Source organism: Rhipicephalus microplus, chromosome 6 (genome assembly GCF_043290135.1).
Source record: "Rhipicephalus microplus isolate Deutch F79 chromosome 6, USDA_Rmic, whole genome shotgun sequence".
Taxonomy (NCBI): domain Eukaryota; kingdom Metazoa; phylum Arthropoda; class Arachnida; order Ixodida; family Ixodidae; genus Rhipicephalus; species Rhipicephalus microplus.
In genome coordinates, this window is record NC_134705.1 from 90,978,086 (window position 1) to 91,000,280 (window position 22,195).

The 22,195-nt window shown below is 47.3% G+C and overlaps 2 non-coding genes across 2 annotated transcripts; both read left to right on the forward strand.

The window, feature by feature from the left end:
• The first annotated feature begins 12,700 nt into the window (after positions 1-12,700).
• On the forward strand, positions 12,701-12,774 carry TRNAT-AGU (transfer RNA threonine (anticodon AGU)). Its single transcript has one exon. It is a non-coding gene; the product is annotated as a tRNA-Thr (tRNA).
• Positions 12,775-14,287: 1,513 nt separating this feature from the next.
• TRNAS-AGA (transfer RNA serine (anticodon AGA)) lies at positions 14,288-14,369 on the forward strand. The gene has a single exon. It is a non-coding gene; the product is annotated as a tRNA-Ser (tRNA).
• Positions 14,370-22,195: the final 7,826 nt, after the last annotated feature.

Genomic DNA, 22,195 nt, shown 5'->3' on the forward strand with positions numbered 1-22,195 from the left:
ACGTACGGGCGAGAATGCGGTAGGGCCCGTGGTATCGTGCCAGTAATTTCGACGAAAGGCCAGGAGTGCTCGGTGGAACCCAGAGCCAAACGAGAGCACCAGTCGTGAAAGTAGAGAGATGTCGGCCGGTGTCAAGCCGTAGCTTCTGGTGGCCTTGGTCCTCGGTTGTCAGAGAACGGGCCAATCGTCTGCAATCTTCTGCGTACCTGGCAACATCAGAAATTGCAGTGTACTCAGAGGAGTCGGGCGTGTATGGGAGGATAGTGTCCAGCGTGCACGATGGTTCGCGTCCGTACAACAGAAAGAAAGGGGAGAATCCTGTTGTCGCGTGCGTAGCGGTGTTATACGCATACGTGACGAATGGAAGGACAGTGTCCCAATTAGTCTGGTCTGAAGCTGTGTACATCGTCAACATATCACCGAGAGTGCGATTAAATCGTTCTGTGAGGCCATTCGTCTGCGGGTGATATGCTGTCGTCAGGCGATGAACCATGTTGCACTGAGCGAGCAACGCTTGAATGGCGTCAGACAAGAAAACACGCCCCCGGCCGCTCAAAAGTTCGCGGGGAGCACCATGGCGAAGAACAAAGTTGCGCAAGATGAAAAACGCAACTTCCCGCGCGGTTGCTGCGGGTAGTGCTGCTGTCTCCGCGTAACGCGTGAGGTGGTCCACGCCGACAATTATCCACCTATTTCCAGAAGACGACGTGGGAAGTGGTCCGTATAAGTCGATACCGACGCGGTCAAACGGACGCGCTGGACAAGGCAGAGGCTGAAGTGTACCGGCAGGGCGTTGAGGTGGGACTTTACGTCGCTGGCATGCAGTACAAGCACGTACGTACTTGCGGACAAATGTGTACATGCCGCGCCAGTAGTACCGCTGACGTAGACGGTTGTACGTTTTGAGAGCGCCAGCGTGAGCGCTTTGCGGGTCGTTGTGGAAAGCAGTACAGATTTCCGAGCGCATGTGGTTGGGTATCACTAACAGCCACTTCCTACCTTCAGACGTGTAATTCCGCCGATAGAGTAGGTCGTCTCGAATAGCGAAATGTGTGGCTTGACGGCGGATAGTTCTTGACACTAAATTAGCTAACGGATCAGTCAAAAAGGCGAGGAGTTGGGAAATCCACACATCTTTGCGTTGTTCCGATGCCATGTCTGTGAAGTCGATTGGTGTTATGACAGCTGAAGAAGGTGACGAGGAGGCTGGGTCAGCCGGTAGCGGCGAGCGGGATAGCGCATCAGCGTCGGAGTGCTTGCGGCCGGATCGGTATACAACACGAATGTCGTATTCCTGTAGGCGAAGCGCCCAACGACCAAGGCGCCCCGACGGGTCTTTGAGCGATGATAGCCAGCATAGAGCGTGGTGGTCCGTGACGACTTCGAAAGGGCGGCCATAAAGGTATGGGCGGAACTTCGTCAAAGCCCAGACAATTGCGAGGCACTCTTTCTCCGTGACGGAATAATTACACTCGCCTTTCTTGAGGGTTCGACTCGCGTAAGCGACCACGTATTCTTGGTACCCTGGTTTTCGTTGAGCCAATACAGCACCAAGACCGACACCACTGGCGTCGGTGTGGACCTCCATAGGCGCATCAGGGTCAAAATGTCCTAGAATTGGAGGTGATAATAATAACCGCCGAAGTGCGGTGAAGGATTCGTCGCACTCTTTTGACCAAGCAGAAATGCCTTCGGAAGTTGTCAACAGGTTGGTAAGAGGCGCGATGATGGAAGAGAAGTTGCGCACAAATCGACGAAAGTATGAGCACAGGCCGATAAAACTTCGAAGTGTCTTGATGGAATTGGGCTTCGGATAGTCGGCCACGGCGCGGAGTTTCGCCGGATCCGGGAGAACACCCTCTTTGCAGACGACGTGACCCAGTATGGTGAGCTGACGTGCGGCAAAATGGCACTTCTTGATGTTAAGTTGAAGGCCAGCAGAGGTGAGACACGTGAGAATAGCACGAAGACGAACAAGGTGAGTGGAAAAGTCGCGAGAAAAAACGACGATATCGTCTAGGTAGCAAAGGCACGTGTTCCACTTGTAGCCGCGAAGGATGGTGTCCATCATCCGTTCGAAGGTAGCTGGGGCGTTGCAGAGTCCAAACGGCATGACGTTAAACTCATACAGCCCATCAGGTGTTACAAATGCAGTCTTCGATCGGTCAGGATCAGCCATTGGAACTTGCCAATATCCTGAGCGTAAATCTAAGGAGGAGAAATATTCTGCCCCTTGCAAGCAATCGAGAGCGTCGTCGATGCGTGGCAACGGGTACACATCCTTCCGAGTTATCTTATTGAGCCGGCGGTAGTCGACACAGAATCGGATAGACCCATCCTTTTTGCGCACAAGTACAACAGGGGACGACCAAGGGCTCTGCGATGGCTGGATGACACCACGCTTGAGCATATCGTCGACTTGTTCGTTGATAATACGGCGCTCTTCCGCTGAAACTCGATATGGTCGTTGGCGTAAGGGAGCATGAGTACCGGTGTCAATGTGATGCGTGATGTTCGCTGTGCGACCCAAAGATGGTTGAGCGCAATCGAAGACAGAACGGAACTCTCGAAGAAGGGACAAGAGTTCGCTTCTTTGTGTCGGCGATAGCTCAGCGGCAACAGAGGGCTGGAATGAGTCTGGCGCGGGCACTGTGGCCACAGGTGGCGTCATAGCATTGAGCTGGAGGTGAGGTGCGTGTTCGGCGAACTCTAGAGGGCGCAAGAGGTCAACGTCTTGTATGTTACCCAAACATTCTCCGCGAAGTAAGGTAACTGGCGACGATAGCGAGTTCGCGACGAGCATGGCGGTAGCACCGGATTCCACGGTGAGTACGGCAAAGGGCAGGTGTAGGCTACGGCGGCGGGTAAATACGTCAGACGGAGTGAACAAAACAGTTTCGGCAGGAGCGGCCGTACAGGTCAGGGCTACAAGGGCGGATGTTCTCGGTGCTATTTCCGTGTCTGCAACAACGAGAAGTTTGTAAGGTTCAGGAAGAGAATCCACAAAACAAGAGGTTGGCAGCGGTGTAAGGGCAACTTCTGCACGTGAGCAATCTATGATGGCCCGATGACGCGAAAGAAAGTCCCATCCAAGAATGACTTCGTGGGAGCAGGATGCCAGCACAAAAAATTCAATGGCATAAAGTTCACCTTGGATAATGACACGTGCAGTGCACACAGCTGTAGGTTCTATGCACTGCGAGTTGGCCGTGTGGAGCATCAGGCCCGAAAGAGGCGTCGTCACCTTTTTCAACTTGCGGCATAAGGGCTCACAGATTATGGAAACGGCGGCCCCTGTGTCGATAAGCGCTTGTGCGGCGGTCCCCTCAACATTAACGTCAATAACGTTTTGCGGCGAGAAAGATGGAGGCCTTAAGCAGTTCGAATTGTATGCAGCTGTTGCCTCCGGAGCTGCAGCGATCAGTTTCCCTCTTCCGTAGCAGGTCGGCGACGCATAGGTGACAGGGAGCGTCGTCGTGGCGATGGTGACCGATGGTTTGCGTAGGGTCGAGGACCGTCAGTGGTGTACCTTGATGGCGTCCTAGACGACGACGCCATTGGCCGGCCCACGGCGTCGACTGGAGAAGGATCTCGGCGACAGTGGCGGGCGACGTGTCCAGCGATACCACAGGCGAAACAGATGGGCCTATTATCTGGCGTCCTCCAAGCGTCTGAGCGACGGTAAAATAAAGCTGAAGATCTCGCGTAGGGATACGGCGCCGCAATTGGGGTTGTAGGCACGACATAGGGTGGTGTGGCAGGTTGAGCATACGGCATACGCTGTTGCGTAGGACGAGCAGCGACGGCGGCGTACGTGAGAGGCGTTGTGACTGGTGGTTGCTGATGCACCGGCGGAATAATGATCATATATATATATGATCATTAGTGTGTGCCAGCTAGAGCTCGCTTCGAATATTCGAATACAGCTCTTCCTCATAAGTGGTGAACGGTGCTTCTCGATCCCCAAGTCCTCTGGCACGTTACCACTGGAGCTCCACTCGGGTCGTCGTCTACTACCACCTGTCATGTCAGTGCGAGACGATCCTGGTCCATCCAACACCACCAGCCCAGTGCAGCCTCCGCCGCCGACCCTGGCCATCCACAGCCACCAGCGTGATCCGCCAGTATTCTCGGGTCTGAAAGGGGATGACGCTGGAGAATGGCTACACACTTACGACCTCGTCAGCGAGTTGAACAGGTGGGATACTCTACACAAGTTGCGTACGGTTCCTTTCTACCTAACTGATGTTGCGAAAACCTGGTTTTGAAACCACCTCCAAGGTCTTCCCGACTGGGACACGTTCGTACGGCATCTCCGCCAGATTTTCGGTTCCCCCAGTGTTCGCGCTGAAGCAGCAACGAACAAGCTTGCTGTACGCATTCAGCTGGCAGGTGAATCATAAACCTTGTACATTGAAGATGTTCTTGCCTTGTGCAAGCGTGTAAATTCAGCAATTTTTTATTTATTTATTTATTTAAAATTCCTTACAGGCCCTCTACAGGGCATTGAGTAAGGGGGTAATTGGTGAACTTTTATAGATCACACAAAATTAATTCACGCGTTACAAAGCGTATCAGCACAATGAAAATATGACGCGGATTGCAATATAAGTTGAAGTTAACAGGTGATAACAAGAAAAAAGAAAAGGCGATTTCATAGTGCACACACGACAGTGGGAACCGAATGCAGTCATTATAGCATATGAAGGCGACATCAACCAAAGATAGCCAGCTGGCTTTACCTCAACGACGTGCCGTATTTTGTTTATAAGTTGCAGAACATACAATAGAAAAAGCACCAAAAAACGCAGAACCTATGCCCATATACAGAAAACATTTCCAGTGTGCAACAAACATAATCGGGCACAAAATCCGACACGTGCAGAACAGTGGCAAGTCTATTGTGAGAAGAGGGTAAGCAGCAACTGACGGAAAGAATTATTGTCTGATACAGATGCAATGTTATCTGGAAGACCATTCCACAAACGTATGGCGCGAGGAAGAGCAGATGAGTTGAATGAATCCGTTGCCCCGTATAATCGCTTGAAACTGAAGTGATTATGCAACATATGTGAAGTAATGGAAGGAACATCGAGGTGGAGTGGGAGGGGTCTGTTGGTGTACACGTATTTGTGAAAGAGGCAAAGAAGGGAAATGTCGCGACGAGTACTCAGGGGTTGAAGAGAAAGACTATTTTTAATTTGCGTTATGCTGCTGTGATAGTCGTGATTGCGTGAAATGAAACGGGCCGCCCTATTCTGAATAGCTTCAAGCATGTTAATTAAGTAGTTGTGATAGGAGGGGACCAGATAGGAGCGGCAAATTCAAGCTGGGAACGGACAAAGGTTTGATAGGCTAGTTGACGGACGTGAGCGGGACAGCTGTGTAAATTACGGCGTAGATATCCTAAGGACTTGGAGGCTTTCGCGCTAATGGTGGTGATGTGGTGAGACCAGGAGAGATTGGGTGTGAAATGGACACCAAGATACTTATAGGATGATGCCTGTGATAGTGCAGAATTATTGATAGTGTAGTGGAAAGTGCAAACGTTTTGTTTGCGCGTAAAGGAGATTATTTTACATTTTTCCGTGTTCAGGGACATTAACCATTTGTTACACCAGTCATTAATGCGGTGAAGGTCGCTTTGTAGAGTTAAGTGGTCGTCGGGGGATGATATAGGACGGTAAATTATGCAATCATCTGCGAAAACACGCATGCAGGAAGATATGTTATTTCGCAGGTCATTTATATAGATTAAAAACAGTAGGGGGCCGAGGACGCACCCTTGTGGAACGCCAGAAGTTACGTGGGAAAGAGGGGAAGGGGAATTGTTAATTATAGTAAACTGCTGACGAAGTGAAAGAAAGTTGCGAAGCCAAGATAGGGTAAGAGAGTCTAATCGGAGGGCAGATAATTTAGAAATCAGACGGCGATGGGCTACGCGATCGAAGGCTTTAGAAAAATCGAGGAAGATACAATCAGTCTGAAGGTTACTGTTCATATTGGAATGCAGCTCGGTTGTTAGTTCTAGCAGCTGTGTCCATATTGGAATGCAGCTCGGTTGTTAGTTCTAGCAGCTGTGTGCTAGAACCAAAGCTATGCCTCAAAGCGACCAAATACACCATATTATCAACGGCATAAATACCGTCGCATTCAACGCCCTTGCATCGCAAAACCCTACCACGACTCAAGATGCCATAACCATTTGCCAGAGACTAGAATAACTTCAGTCTCTTCCTCTTTGCCATGATGCCTCGTACATTCGTCTTCCTGCGGCCCTCGACATCCGTGCCCTGGTCCGCGACATTGTTCGTGGGGAGCTTCATGGGCTCTGCTCTTCCTTTGCTCCACCGTCTACTTTAGCCTCAGCTCCAACTAACTTGCGGGAAATCATTAGGCAAGAGATTGCATCTGCGTCACATTCATCTTGTTCCGCTGAATCCAGACCTCGTCAGGTACCAACGTACGCAGAAGTCGCGGCGCTCTCAGCACCCACCACTATCCCAGCGGCTACACCAGGTGGCCATGTACCTGTGGCGTCAGTGTCACCACCAATGCGCCCACAGCCGTATTACGCCATGCCGCGTTCTCAACGCCCAGTCTGTTATTATTGTGGCTATAGGGGTTATATATGTCGCTTTTGATGAAGGCGTCAACAGGACGAGCAACGTGGCTACGCTCCAGAGGAACGCGGACGCTTCAGTCCACTCACGAACTACCAGCACACGCCTTACCGGTCTTCTTTTCAGCAGTTCGCCCTCTCCACCTTACGGTATTCGTCTGCCTGTGAACTCCCGTGAGTCTCGCCGCCACTCACCATCTCCCAATCGCCGTTCCGTGTCGCCTCTGCGACCCGCCTCCAATGTTCTGAATGCCCACTCGGAAAACTCCCCAATGCAGTTTTAGGAGGGGAAACTGCATCGACCGGACAGCCAGCGATTCCTCCAGACAGGCCATCGAACTTGGTAACAGTGTTAGTAGAAGGTATACGCGTCGAAGCTCTAGTGGATACTGGCGCTGCTGTTTCCATTATTCACTCCGACCTTTGCTCCCATCTCCGCAATGTAACAACACCTTACCCGGGCACGTCTCTCCCTGCGGCGACGAACGCCATTTGTCACCCACTCGCCCAGTGTACCGTTCGTGTTTTCATAGACGGTATTCGTCATCATATTGCTGTTGCAGTTCTCCGTGAGTGCACCCACGAACTCATTTTGGAGTGGGATTTTCTGTCGTCTGCACGCGCTTCTATATCTTGTCGTACGTCAGCGCCTCATCCACCCCAATCCCACCGACTTATCTGTATCGGAACCCGAACAGCGCATTCGTCTCGTCACCACTTCAGATTATGTTCTTTGGCCATACCCGAGAAGTAATTAGCGTTGATTGCATCAACATTGTGGATGGAGACGTGCTTCTACTACCTTATGGCCACACGGTACATCGAGGCATTCTGATCATTCCAGGCCTTGTTCATTGTCTGAAGGGTCTGCTTTTATTACTGCGTTAAATCAGACCCCCGAACCCTTATTGTTGCCCTGTGGATCAACAGTCACATGCGCTATTGACCCGCATCTCTTTGCAATTGTTGCCCTTCCAAGTCAAGAAGACCTACCAGAGCCGAGCACGCCGCCACTCAACTCACCCACTCCTCTATCAGTGACGATAAGCCCTGATCTGACAGCAGCCCAGAGTCAAGAATTGCTGAATTTATTGAACAGATATCGCCCTTTGTTTGACGTTCATTCTGCTGTCCTTGGTATGACAACTTCTGCGACTCACCGAATTCAGACGGACGGCTCCCGAATAATTCACCGGCGCCCATACCGCGTGTCTCTCGCAGAAAGGAAGATAATCGAGGAAAACGTCTCAGACATGCTTCGACGGAATATCATACGTCCTTCCTCGAGTCCATGGTCTTCGCCAGTTGTGTTGGTGCAAAAGAAAGACGCAACAGTACGTTCTCGCGTTGATTGCCGGGCACTGAACAAAATAACGCGCAAAGATGTTTACCCTCTCGAACGAACTGATGATGGACTAGATTCGTTGCATGGCACAGAGTATTTTTCCAGCCTTGACCTGTGATCGGGCTACTAGCAAATACCAGTGTCCGAATCTGACAAAGAGAAGACGGCTTTTACCACCCCAGATGGGCTATACGAATTTAACGTAATGCCTTTCGGACTTTGTAACGCGCCTGCTACCTTCGAACGAATGATCAACAGCGTACTGCGTGGCCTGAAGTGGAAAACCTGCTTATGCTACCTAGACGACCTCATAGTGTTTTCGTCTACCTTTTCGCAACATCTTCAACGTGTGGAAGAAGTCCTAGGTTGGCTTGCAAAGGCTGTTTTACAGCTGAATACGAAAAAATGCACCTTCGCAAGCAATACGATCAAGGTTCTAGGGCACTTAGTCAGCAAAGTTGGTATTCGACCGGATCTTGAAAAGCTTGCCGCCGTCCTCGAGTTTTCCCGTCCGTTGTGTCAAAAAGACCTGCGCAGTTTTCTCGGCTTGGAATCCTACTTTCGGCGCTTCATACGTGATTTCTCAAGGCTTGCCTCTCCGCTCCATCAACTGCTCGCAAGTAACACGGCGTTCGCCTGGGCCGAAGACTGTGAAAAGGCTTTCCTGGCGTTGAATCAAGCCCTGACATCCGATCCGGTACTATGTCACTTCGATCCAGGTGCACCCACAATTCTTCACACTGACGCCAGCGGTCATGGTCTCGGTGCCGTTCTACTGCAGCGTGACAACACTGCACGCTAATCTGTCATGGCTTACGCTAGTCGTGCTTTGACGGATGCCGAGAAAAATTACACAATAACCAGACAAGAGTGCCTTGCTGTTGTATGGGCGGTACAAAGATTTCGTCCATACCTCCACGGCCGCCACTTCACAGTCGTCACCGACCACAACGCATTGTGCGGGCTTTCGTCGCTAAAGAACTTATCTAGTCGTCTTGGCCGCTGGGTGCTCCGTTTACAAGAGCACAACTTTGATGTCGTCTACAGGTCTGGTAAGAAACACCAAGATGCTGATGCTCTCTCTCTCGCTGCCCTCTACCCAACCGTAATAGCCCACCGTCACCAATTTCCACCACAGCATTACCGATCGCAGGTCTTATTCGGCTACGATCCGGTCACTCTTCTACCCTTGTGTCGCATCAACGCGTTGACCCTTACTGCCGCTCCATAATAGCACGCTTAGAAGGCACATCCACTCCCTCGAACGGCCGACTTCGCCGACAACTGAAACAATTCAAGCTTCACGATGGTGATTTACATCGCTATATTTACCACGTTGAAGGAAACAAATGGGTCCCCGTTACACCACGTCGTCTACAACGTCAGGTTCTTGAGACATTCCACGATGATCCTGCTGCTGGGCATCTCGGCTATCACAAAACGTACGACAAAATACGCAGTCAGTTCACCTGGCCTGGCCTCTCATCCGCGATTGCCAAATATGTTTCTTCGTGTTTCTTATGTCAACGGCGGAAACGACCCATACTGCTCCTTCTGGCTTTCTCCAACCTCTTCCTTGTCCCGCTTTGCCATTCGAAGTCGTCGGGATTGACTTGTACGGCCCCCTTCCCGTGACCTCCACTAGAAATCGTTGAATCGTAACGGCTGTTGACCACCTCACTTGTTACGCGGAAACCGCCTCACTGCACGCTGGTACAGCCACTGAAATAGCTGACTTTTTTTCTGCGTAATATATTTTTACGCCATGGAGCTCCACGCGTTCTGCTCAGCGACCGCGGCAAGGTCTTTCTTTCCTTTATTGTTGCTGAGGGTCTACGTGCCGCCAACACCATCCACAAAACAACTTCTACTTATCATCCTCAAACAAATGGCTTGATAGAACGCTTTCATCGTACCCCCTCGGACATGATTGCCATGTACGTTAAGCCTGACCACACGAACTTGGACGTCATTTTGCCATTCGTAACGTAAACTCGCAAGTCTCGCTGCGACTCAACTCACCGTGCTGTCACCTTTTCCCCAGAAGACGAAGTTCTTCTGTGGACTCCCGTGCGTGTGCCCGGCTTATGTGAAAAATTCCTCAGTCGTTTTATAGGGCCTTATACGGTGATTGAACAAACGTCCCCCGTGAATTACCGTATCTCACCACTTCACGCTCCCTCCGACCACCGTTGCCGTGGGACAGAAATTGTGCACGTTTCTCGGCTGAAAGTGTATACCCGACGCAATTCCTAATATTATCTCTCGCGCGGCCAGGAGGCCGCTTCTAGCGTGACGGGAAATTAGTGTGAGCGCAGTCACTGACTCCTCTTTATCAATTGGACGTGTCATCATCATTTGTGTAATTTCCTCATTTGCAGATATGATCATCATTTTCTGTCCAAGCTTATGTACCGCGGGTGGATGTATTTAAGTTTTCGTTTCTGGTGCGATCTATTGTTGACTGGAATGCGCTTCCTCCCGAGGTACTTACAGGATGTAGATCCTCACAGGATTTTCAACGACGGCTGGACTTGTTTTTTGCCTAACATTGTTTGTGTATTGTTCACTTGTTCACCTCCCACCCCTGCTACAGCCCGCAAGGGCTAGCAGTATCGTAAATAAAGAAATAAATAAATCAGTGTGTGCCAGCTCGAGCTCGCCTTGAATAAAGCTGTTCCTCACTATATATATATATATATATATATATATATATATATATATATATATATATATATATATATATATATATATATATATATATATATATATAATATATATATATATAATTATATATATATAATTCATGGTTTTCAGTTGCAGGCAGTTGAAGTTAGGCTGTTTGCATATGCAGATGTATTGGCTATTTTTTCATGGGACTAAACACTATATAGAACAGACTGTTGGAGCTGGGCGTGCTTTTAGCAAAGCTACTGGGAGCGGTGTTAAGTGGTGTAAGTGTTGGGGCTTTGGCATAGATCGTGGCCAACGAAGCCATACCACTTCGCTAACGTGCCCTGGGCAACGACCCCTGGCAAGTACTGAGGTGTGTCGCTTGACCCATATTGCGCGAGCGACCAGTTTTGGAAAGGTGAAATTCAGGACACACAAGAGAAAGCGAAGGAGTAGAAAGGAGACGCGTTCACGATCTTTGCCAGGGCCAACGTCTGAAATATCTTCTTTACCAGCTAGCCCTGGTACAATGAAGGTTCTGAATTGCTCTAGGACGAATGTGGAAATGGTTCCACAGAATATTTGCCGTCTTTTTGTGGGTTTCTGGGTGGGAATGCTACTGCCGTACTCACTCGTTACGACGAGTAAAAGAGGAAAGGCTTTGACTAGTTCACCTATCTATGCGGCAGCTAGTTAACCGGTTTTTCTTTTTTCGAGATGTCAATTATCCCTTCATGCGCACGCTATGTCAATTACGACTGGGCAGACTCATGTCGAAGTGTATGTTGTCTCAAATGAATATAGTGTAGGAGCGATGGAAGGAAACACAAAGAAATATGTCTAGTATACGATTATACGGTTTTCAAGAGAATACCTTTAGAACGTTAAACGAAAAGAACTATATTTCACTTAATGTGACATTGTCTTTACTGTTCTGTTGCACAAGTCATTGTTTAGTGGAGGCCCAGGCAGCAACGTTGTGAAGAGAGTAAAAGTGTATGCGCAGCCTGAAACAAAAACTTTTTTTATTTAGTTGCACTCTGGTACATTGCCAGTTGAAAAACTTTTGAAAGGTAAAGGATGTTGTTTGCCTTGGGACACGCATGAGGCCAAAAACTATAGATCTTGTGTTTTTACATTGTTGGAAAGGGTTTTATTTTTGGGAAGTGCTGCAGAGCGCTCCTACTAAAGAACTCCTGTTGGACTCATATGGGAGTCGGCTTTTGAGTGTAGAGAATGGAGATGGCCTGCCATTCGACACATGGGCCTCCACTAGTTGTGGCGTTCAAGAATGGCAGGCTACATAGGCGTGTCAGCTGGGGGGAGGAGGGTAAGGGGGGCGCGAGCCCCCTTCTCCATTGAGAAAATTTGGGGGCGGTTCGGCTTTTCGAGAATGGTCACTCTAATCACTAAACCACCTTCTTACGAAAGAATTTAATTGTGATATATATATATATATATATATATATATATATATATATATATATATATATATATATATATATATATATATATATATATATATATATATATATATATATGTATATATACACGCCACTGGCCGGCTATCATTTTGATAAAAATGCGTGACCTGTCCGAGACTTTTTCAGAGACAGCATTCATCGCTTTGTTGAAATTCACAAAGTGGCACCGGAACCACAAGACTGGCTTTCAAGAGTACAGCCGCTGGTCACATTAGCCGAATTTCAATCCGACGGTACCGGCACCACACCGGTTGACTTAATTAAAATGTCACCGTATGTACGTAATACATGGGGTGGTTTTAACATCAGTGATGTTTGGTACATGTGTTATGAACCAAAGACAGGTAATACAGAAAAAAAAGGAAGGGGTCACATATGCGTCACAGAAAAAGTGAAATCAAATCACTAACTGCCTGATGGACACATGCAGCGCATATCATGCGTGATCCACATAATGCATTTAGATGTGAATATAGCTACCGCCCTGCTTTTTCATTCGGATCATGCGCCTGAAGTAGGTCATCCTCCAAACTCTCTGTGCTTCTACAATGGGTTCCGCCTGTAGCGAAAGGCATGGGCGCCGTGGCTTAGTTGGTTAAAGCGCCTGTCTAGTAAACAGGAGATCGTGAGTTCGAATCTCACCGGTGCCTTGGAAAATAACTTTTTGTTTTTTCTTTTACTCTGCTCCTTTCAGGTGTACCTGGTAGCATCCTGACTCCAGAGTCCAGCGGATAATAATACCTCATTTCCTTATTTACATAACACCATGTCGCTTTTTCGTCAATGTGACAGTTTAAAAAAGCAAAGAACTGAAGACCCTGTCGTCAAGTCTCCGCTGAAAGAGCTAGAGTAAAAAAAATAAAAAAAGATCTCTTTAACAAAGGCATCCGGATCTTTCCATATGTTCAAAAAGTGATGCGCAATGATCTAAATAAAGTGTCACGAAAATCCAGTGTCAAAGACGTTTCCAGCGCACGTCACAAGCTATGTGCCTCTTCAAGAAGACTGATGGTGATCCGGCCTAAACTTGTTGCAAAAAGAAGCGCTTGCAACATTTCCTTAAATGTCGAGGGAACGTTGTGTAAAATATTCCCCCACTTATGGAAGTTGTGACATCGGCCAAAGGAGCCGCTGCACAAATAAAGATTACGTGAATATTCATAATCGCTAAAAAGGTCTGTGAGTAGCCACCTTGCAGACCACTGCGAAAATTCTGATTGTAAAGCAGTGTTCAAGGATAAGGATATTCTATGCAATTACGCTGAGCAACGTCAACGGGAAATTGTTGAGGTCATATGCATCCAGGAAAGCGGAGATCATTGTGTCAGCGTAGCTCTGCTATCGCTTCGAGAAAAGTAAAACGAAGAACCTCTCTAAAGTTTGAGTCCGCATGTTTCGTTGATAACATGTTCCTCGAACCGCTCACTGATTGTATTTTCTTGTAAATATCGACGTGCAAACGCAATAATACAATGTTTTTAATCAGCGCCCTGTTTGTATCTTCTCATTTCTGTACTGTTCTAGCACTGTTTCTTCAATCAAGGTCATGCCTTTATGACATATCAAATTATCAGCTTAAGACTGGTTTTATGCATTTGGCGCCGCAAAACCTCCCAGCTTTTATAGCGCGGTCCCACTTGGATTCCCCTAACTAAACCATCATCTTAAAGTTGTCTGACGCTGATTCATTACGATGAACCGTTCAAGGTGACCTTGAATAAAACACACCGACTGAGAGAAAGAAACGTGGCGTACCTATGTAGACGGGGTTTCAATGTATGACGGGTCTAGTGGCTAAGGTACTCGGCTGCTGACCCGCAGGTCACGGGATCAAATCCCGGCTGCGGCGGCTGCATTTCCGATGGAGACGGAAATGTTGTAGGCCCGTGTGCTCAGATTTGGGTGCACGTTAAAGAACCCCAGGCTGTCGAAATTTCCGGAGACCTCCACTACGATGTCTCTCATAATCATATGGTGGTTTTGGGACTTTTAACCCCACATATCAATCAATCACTGTATGACGTGAGAAAGGGGGCAGAAGCTCAACCTTCTCTCCACCCGTGCCGCTTCCGCATTGATTGCAATGAGAATAAGAAACTGAATGAGGTTGGCATGCGTATTCAATAAGGAGCCCTTTAAAAAGATATAGCGCTTGGTTGGCGTGCAGTCGTGGCCGAGTGGTTAAGGCGATGGACTAGAAATCCATTGGGGTCTCCCCGCACAGGTTCGAATCCTGTCGACTGCGCTGGATTTTTTTTTTCGTGTGGTATCTAACACTCTTTATTCAAATGTGATGCGGGTGTTTGGTTTGGAAGGTATCGTAACTAATGAAGTGTTTTGCCGAGTTTTTCCTGCTACGTTGTGCATTTTACGCAGTTTGTGCAAGTTGTGCACGAACTGGTGTAACCGGTAACTGATCTCTAAGCGGGAAGTGAGTGGCTTAGAGGTAATACGCGAGAACGACAGTAGTCTGACAACAGAATACCAGGGGGTAACAAAATAGTCATAAAAATATGTATTTTATTTAAAAAGGAACACCATGTTTACCAGTGCGACAAATTTTTTCTTAAACTGAAGAAAACAAATCGAGAGAGAGAAGGGCAGACCCATTGCTTTCAACACAAGAAAAACGCATCAGAGAGCATGTTCGAAACAGATGAGAAGTTATGGCGTCTTGATAAAAGGTAAGAGTATCGTGAGCGAGCAAAAAAAAAAAAGTCTAGCAGAGCGTGGTTACGATCCACGGACCTCTGGGTTAAGGGCCCAGCACGCTTTCACTGCGCCACTCTGCTCTTTTTTTTTTCTTTATTAGCTGCGCCACTCTGCTCAGTACAAGGAGCGTGACATGTAGCAGCTTTTTCACACTGGAGCGCATAGCGATCTCGCCCTGCGAAGACCGGTGTCCTTCACGCATGTAAAGGACGTGAACCGGTCGCTGCAATTGCATCCGCCTGCAGGCGTTCCGTATGAAAGAGATAAAAGCTCGTCGCGCCATCTGCATGATATAGCTGTTGCTGTAACATCGCGGCGTACGCAGTTAAGTATTTCGCGTTCACTTAAAAGTGTCCCTTTTATAAGGGTACTTCCTGTATGAACGAAGAACAGACTTCTTAGTAACTAATCACTTCATTCCCAGCCATCGGCCTACCCGGGGTGTAGGGAGGGTTCAAACCACCCACCCCACTGAAGTTTTTCTATTCTGCGTATGTATGAGTGTATGAGTAAGCTCATAATTACAAGCGCACGCACGAGCATTCATAAAAGGTGGTCGAACACAGACACCAACCGTGCCCCCCCCCTTCCCACTGCCCTTGAAGATATCTGGATACGCCCCTGACTTGTGTTGCAGTTGTTGTTGTTGTTGTTGTTGTTGTTGTTGTTGTTGTTGTTGTTGTTGTTGTTGTTTACCTATTGATAGTGGCGCATACCCACTATGGGGGATCGGCCAAGAAACAAGTGGTTTTAAAAATTACTATTCAGATTTGGAATAATAGAGGGATAATAGATAGATTGCCGATAGCCTAGGAAGGTGTGGTGCTTAATGTAATGCATACAAATATTTACATATATGAATTTATCCTTAGAACAGAGCAATACTCTGATTTTATACGTATATAATTATGTGGAAATGTTAGGATAATAGAACTGGTTAGTTTGTCAACCTATTAATTTCATCAATATAGTTCCGGATGACCGCACACACTGTCGCATTAGAGAAACCAGAATTGAAAGCTCCAAAAGACAAAATGGCAGGCGCAGATAAGTCCATACCAATACCACGTAAAGGTATTTCTAAACGGGTTTTACGTAATATGTTAAACCACCTGCAGGTCAAAAAGAAAGGATCTATTGTTTCCAGTTCATCACAGAATGCACACAGTGGCGAAGGTGCCTGAGCAGACCTGTGTTTATAGAAATTTAGATTTGGTACCCGGCAACGCAGCCTTGTGATAGCTACTTCTTGTTTTCGAGTGCGGCAAAAGTCTCTTCGCCAGGGATATAATAAATGGCGATATTCTGTAGTGTTTGTTAGTGCTGAACTTTACAGACTTCCTCTAGCGTACGACTGCGGAATCGAGCGGCTGTCACATAAGCGGATGATGGACATGCGGTAAAATCGGTTCGCTGATTGACCACTTAGCTAAGGAATCGGCTATTTCATTTAGAAATAAACTTTTATGTCCAGGCACCCAAACTACTCTAATGCACAGGTACTAGGGCACGGAACGCCTTTGTTACTTGATTATCAGCACCAACAGAAAGTGCCCCACAAAGAGATAAGGAATCTGTTATTATGACAGCTGATGTAATTGCTGTATCTAAATTGCGTAAGGCGAGCACTACTGCCAGAAATTCAGCCACAAAAACGGGTATGAAATCGGGTAGTCGAAGGGAATACATCCAATCTAAAATCGGGCTGAAAATGCCAACCCCTGACTTTTTGTCTGCCCCGCCGCGATGGTCTAGTGGCGAAGGCACTCGGCTGCTGACCCGCAGGTCGCGGGTTCGAATTCCGGCTGCGGCGGCTGCATTTTTGATGGAGGCGGAAATGTTGTAGGCCCGTGTGCTCAGATTTGGGTGCACGTTAAAGAATGCCAGGTGGTCGAAATTTCCGGAGCGCTCCACTACGGCGTCTCTCATAATCATATGGTGGTTTTGGGACGTTAAACCCGACATATCAATCAATCAATCTGACTTTTTGTCATATTGCGATGCGTCTGTAGCTATAATAACTTTCGTTGTAATTCTGCGCAGGTGATCTTGTAGTGCACCATCCAAAATATTGTGGGGAAGTAATTTGGCATTATTAGGAAAAGTGTCGTCAAACTGAATTTCCACCGAAGCTTAATTATCACGACTCGGCATGATGTCGCATATACGTACGTTTAGAGGCTCCAGTAAATTTTGCACAAATATAGTTTGTTGGGTGTGAAATTGCAGCAATCTAGCACTAAAAAATGATTCCGGGGTGGAAATAAAGGCTGTTTCTGAATGTCATAGTGGTGACTCATAAATTCTTAAGAATGTCTGAACAGTCAGAAGGCGAATTCTACAAGAAAGCGGAGGGACCCTCGATTCGAGATACAACACATTGTTAGGAACACTTATGGGAAGGCCAAGGCATAAGCGCAAAGCTTATCTTTCGAGAAGAATTAGAGGCCGCAACTTGTAAGACAGGATAATGTACTTACAACGAGGATGATGGTGATGCCTCAATTATGGCTCATACCCACTCAAGGGGACTGGACAAGAGTTGGTTATATGAGCTTTTAGTCCTTTCAAGTAATCGACAATCCTAACATCAAGGGGAAAGAACGTACCTAAAAACAGAAAGGGTGCGATATTTACTTGTTGTCATTCTGACCAGACAGTATAGTCTTTATCTTGAATGTAAGCAACAGTGCCATCGAACGTGCTTAAAATGTTGTGAACTTGCTTAATAATACTATAATAATTTATATACAAATCGGAATTTATAAGCGCATTTGTTTTGTTTCATGAAGATAACTGCGAACGGCATCAAACGCGTTCCTATGGCTGAAGCCCAGACCCGTAGCACCAAAGGTATACGCATAGTGTCAATGGTCAAGGTCAGTCCTCGGTTATCGGATGGGATGACAAGGAGTCGTTTTCACAAGCACATGAAGTGTAGGGCTCCACGATGAAAGAAATACGTGCTGATTTCCTAAATAAATGACATTACGAGGTAAAACACAAAGTAAAATCAAATAAACTTCAGCAGAATTTCAGCGATAGCTGTACAATGTTCACAACAACAGTTGCACCGTAGTTGTCCGCCGCCGCCGGTGTCCGCGACCGCTGTCCCATGAAATAAGAAGAAAACAATCTTATTAATTGAAAACACCAAAAACACCACGGGATTTCAACACGAGTCTGCTACGTCCTAGGCTATAGTATTCTACCACAGTGTCACGCCAGGGCTTGAAACTTCGTTTCAAACTTGCCTTACGCAGGCTTGATGTGGTTAAATAAAATGCATTTGTATGAGTAACAAAGCGTTGTAAAACAGCAAAACAACAGCCAGGCGTCAACCAATGCGAAGTCTGTAACGAGTGGGTCGTCCAGTGCTCCAAACAAGCCTGTGAAGGCGACTTTTCAGTGCATAGAGCAACACACCAGTGGGTAAATGCGAATAAATCATTCAAGAGTAAATGAAGGAAAAATAAGGCAAAGTACCGTTTCGATGCACGATCGTCTGGGTTATAAGTCCAGCACGCCTCCACTGCACGATTGTGTTTCGCCTCTATTGATTGATTTGTGGAGTTTAACGTCCCAAAACCACCATATGATTATGAAAGACGCCGTAGTGGAGGGCTCCGGAAATTTCTACCACATGGTGTTCTCTAACGTGCACGCAAATCTTAGCACACGGGCCTACAACATTTCCGCCTCCATCGGAAATGCAGCCACCGCAGCTGGGATTTGAACCCGCGACCTGCGGGTCAGCTGCCGAGTACCTTAGCCACTAGACCACCTCGGTGGCGGTTTTGTCTCTATTTCTTCTTTCTTTTTCTTCTTTTTTTGTTAAAACTGCACTGTTGAGCTCCTTGTATGTTCAGCTAATATTATACATTCAGCAGAGTGGCACAGCGGAGGAATTCCACTTCCGGCTACCGTCACGTACGGACGAGAAATGTTGTGCTCCTCTGGGGTGGTTCATGCGGCCCAGCTTGGCCGCGGTATCAGGCTTGCGGAAATGTTGACCCAGGATTATCAGCTAGTTTTGCCCCAGCTTCCATCAGGTACAACTTTATGCAATACTGTGTTTTTGCATGATGATGTAAAGGCTCACCCGTTCCCAGTTGAGCATTTCCGCGATACGCTCGATCGTCTGAAGCTTATGCCGGATGTGATGGCCCTAAGGGCGTATCAGATGAACCACGTTTGGGCAATAACATTCAAGGACGAAAAATGAAAAAAATTAGCTTTTGTCGGCGAAAACGCTAATCGTTGAGGACCACCGGTGCGTCGCCATCGACCCCTGCCATGAAGACACCAGAATGAAGATGTACTGGCTTCTTCACACAACGCCCGACGAGGACGTTCGAACAGCCTTAGCGCCCTACGGCACCGTGACGGAGATATGCAGGGAAAAGTGGCGTGTGCCTCGATTTGGGGACAAAGGCTGACACTAGGCTGGTTTCGCAGCGCTTGAAAGTTGGAGTGACAATTGAAGACATACCACACCAACTACGGGTGGGAGAATGCCATGCGCTCGTGTCCGTGCCTGGCAGAGCCCCGCTGTGCTTCCGGTGTCACGGCACCGGCCACATTCGGCGCGAGTGCCGAGTGCCACGCTGTGGGCCCTGTCGTCCATACGGCCACGACGAGACCCAGTGCGTGAGGAGCTACGCTAACTTGACCGGCTGTGGTCGGGGCGACATCATGGAGGAACACATGATGGACTAGGCTGACGCAGAAGCAACTTCGGCATTGACTATCGACTCACCTGCTTTGCAGGAGAGACCCGATCTGAAGACTGATGATGAATGTCAGCCCTGCGGCCAAAAAGACCAAACTCAAGAGAAGAAAATTAAAAGCGAGCCTACAGCGGAGGTAACCTCGGTACGTCCAGAGGTGGTGGCTACTTAGAGGGAGGCACTGCGAAGCTCCTCTCAGATAGATACTGCTGAAGAGCCCGATGAAGGCATGGACACTACTGCGCGGAGCTCAATGTGGCCCAGGGGCACGTTAGAGAACGAAGAAGGACGGGAAGGCGACGACGGCGGCTGCGAGGGTCCCCCTTCGAAAGCTAACCTTCATAGACGTGCAACACTGAAGCCGAAACCAAACATTCCGCCTGACAAGCGGAGTACGCCGACGGCTGCCCCGCGGTAACGAGTCCGCCCACCGGGAGCGTGTTGTAGATCTGGTCGGCCTATACGTACGGATCTTTCCCACACCTGTGCTAGTCTGGGACGGAACTGAAGGGCCTACAAACTATGCGTCAAGCAGAACGATGTGACTTTAACTGCAGTATTACTTGTTGTACGCGAATGCTTTAATATGTCACTTCTCCTATCGTGGCCAATAACCATAATGTAACACTTCGTATATAGCCAAGCTTAATGTTCATGGGTTTTAACGGCCCGGCGACGACAAGTGCAATTAAGTCACCTTTTCCTGGATAACGAAATAGACGTACTTGCTGTCCATGAAACAAAGATCGAAAGTGAAGAGCTAACAACGAATATTGTTGGCATATTTAAATCAAGGTTTAATGTCTGTGTAAGTCATGCACTCGGCAGGTCAGGGGGTGTTTGTTGATGTTGAGTAACTGCATCGGTATCGTTGAACAACATGTGTTAACTTCCCAGGGTGGAAGACTGGTACTGTGCGATTTCGCCTTATAAGGTGTATGCTGGCGAATAATGTGTGTTTATGCATGAAACAGTGTAGAGGAAAGAAACGTTTTTTTTCGAATATGTAGCCACCCTTCTGACAGCCGAAAAAAAAGCTGATCATTCTAGGAGACTTTAATTGTGTTTGCATGCCAGACGACCGAGTGCAGAATACGAGAAGTAACGATGTTAGTGCAATGAGGCTTCACGAAATCGTGTTCAACTATGAATCAGCAGACGTGGGAAATATTTTAAGTGGAAATGAAGTAGTTTACACTCACATTCAAGGGCAAAGCCATGCTCAGCTAGATCGAATATACTTTACCGCGGATCTTATGCCAATGACTACGAACTATGCAGTGCAACATGTGAGTTTTAGTGACTATAGCGTAGTGATGTGTACAATAGAGAAAAGGTGTAATGCGTCGAAGTTTAACTGGGAGCTCTGGAAAATTAGTGATAATATTTTAAAGGATGAGTGCTTCATGAAAGCCGTGATGTAAAAAATACAAACAGTAAGAAAAGATTATGTATCGAACATAGCAGAGGCATGGGAAAATTTTAAGAACGAAGTCAAACTACTTGCGATCTAGAGAACAGCGGTGTGGCGCTTGAAAGCAAAACAAAGGGAAAATGAATTACTAAACGTACTCGATTACTTTCAAAATGCCGAGTGCGCTGTACCGGGGTTTTTTAGCGCAGAAACGAAAAGGATCAAAAGTGAACTTGAAGCGATAGATGCGGAGCGTTATCAAGGGACAGTTATAAGGGCGCGAACTGAGCGACTATGGCACGGGGAGGCACCAACAAAAGGTGCACTCTGTGAAGAGAAATATTACGGATCAGGTAACCGTATCAAGGAAGTCTGGTTCAACGGCATGTTGTCGGCAGACCAAAGAAAATTAGTGACAGCTTTTGTTGAGCTTAACCAGACATTGTTCGGCATACGCGTCGAGGCATCCGATGAGTTCACAGATACTTTCCTGGCACTGTTACCAGAGATAGAAGATGAAGTGAAAGAGAGACTTCAAACGCCAATTTCGGTCACGGAAATTCTACATGCGATAAAAAAACCTTGCATGCGGAAAGTCTCCTTGACGAGATGGCCTAGCAGCACTCTTTTACAAAGCTTTTAAAGTTGAAAATGCAGAAACACTTCAAAAAATTATAGCGGAAGCATACGAACTTAAACAGCTACCACCCTCGTTTAGAAAAAGCAATGTTGTGGTAATACCTAAAACAGAATACCCCGTTAAGCTACAGTAAGTTAAGGGATATAGGCCTATATGCCTCACGAATGTGGACTATAAAATTTACATGAAAGTACTAGGGAAAAGACTACAATCTGCTATAACACAATATTTGGCCCCACCAAACGTGCGTAATAAAAGGTAGAACCATATTCACTAACATTCACGTCGCTAGAAGTATGCTGGAGTGCTGCGATGCGAACCTCGGATATGTAGCAATGGTCCAGCTCGATTTGGAAAAAGCTTTCGACAGAGTTGCTCACAGAATTCTTCTGGCCACGTTGAAAAACATCAATGTGGGTGTAATCATCCGCGATGGTGTCGCCATGGCATATGAGAAATGTTTTGCTCAACTGATAATAGATAAAAGACTGAGTGACAACATACCGGTCCTATCAGGAGTGCGTCAAGGGTGTCCTTTGTCGCCGTTGCTCTTTGCTATCTTTCTCGAGTCCTTC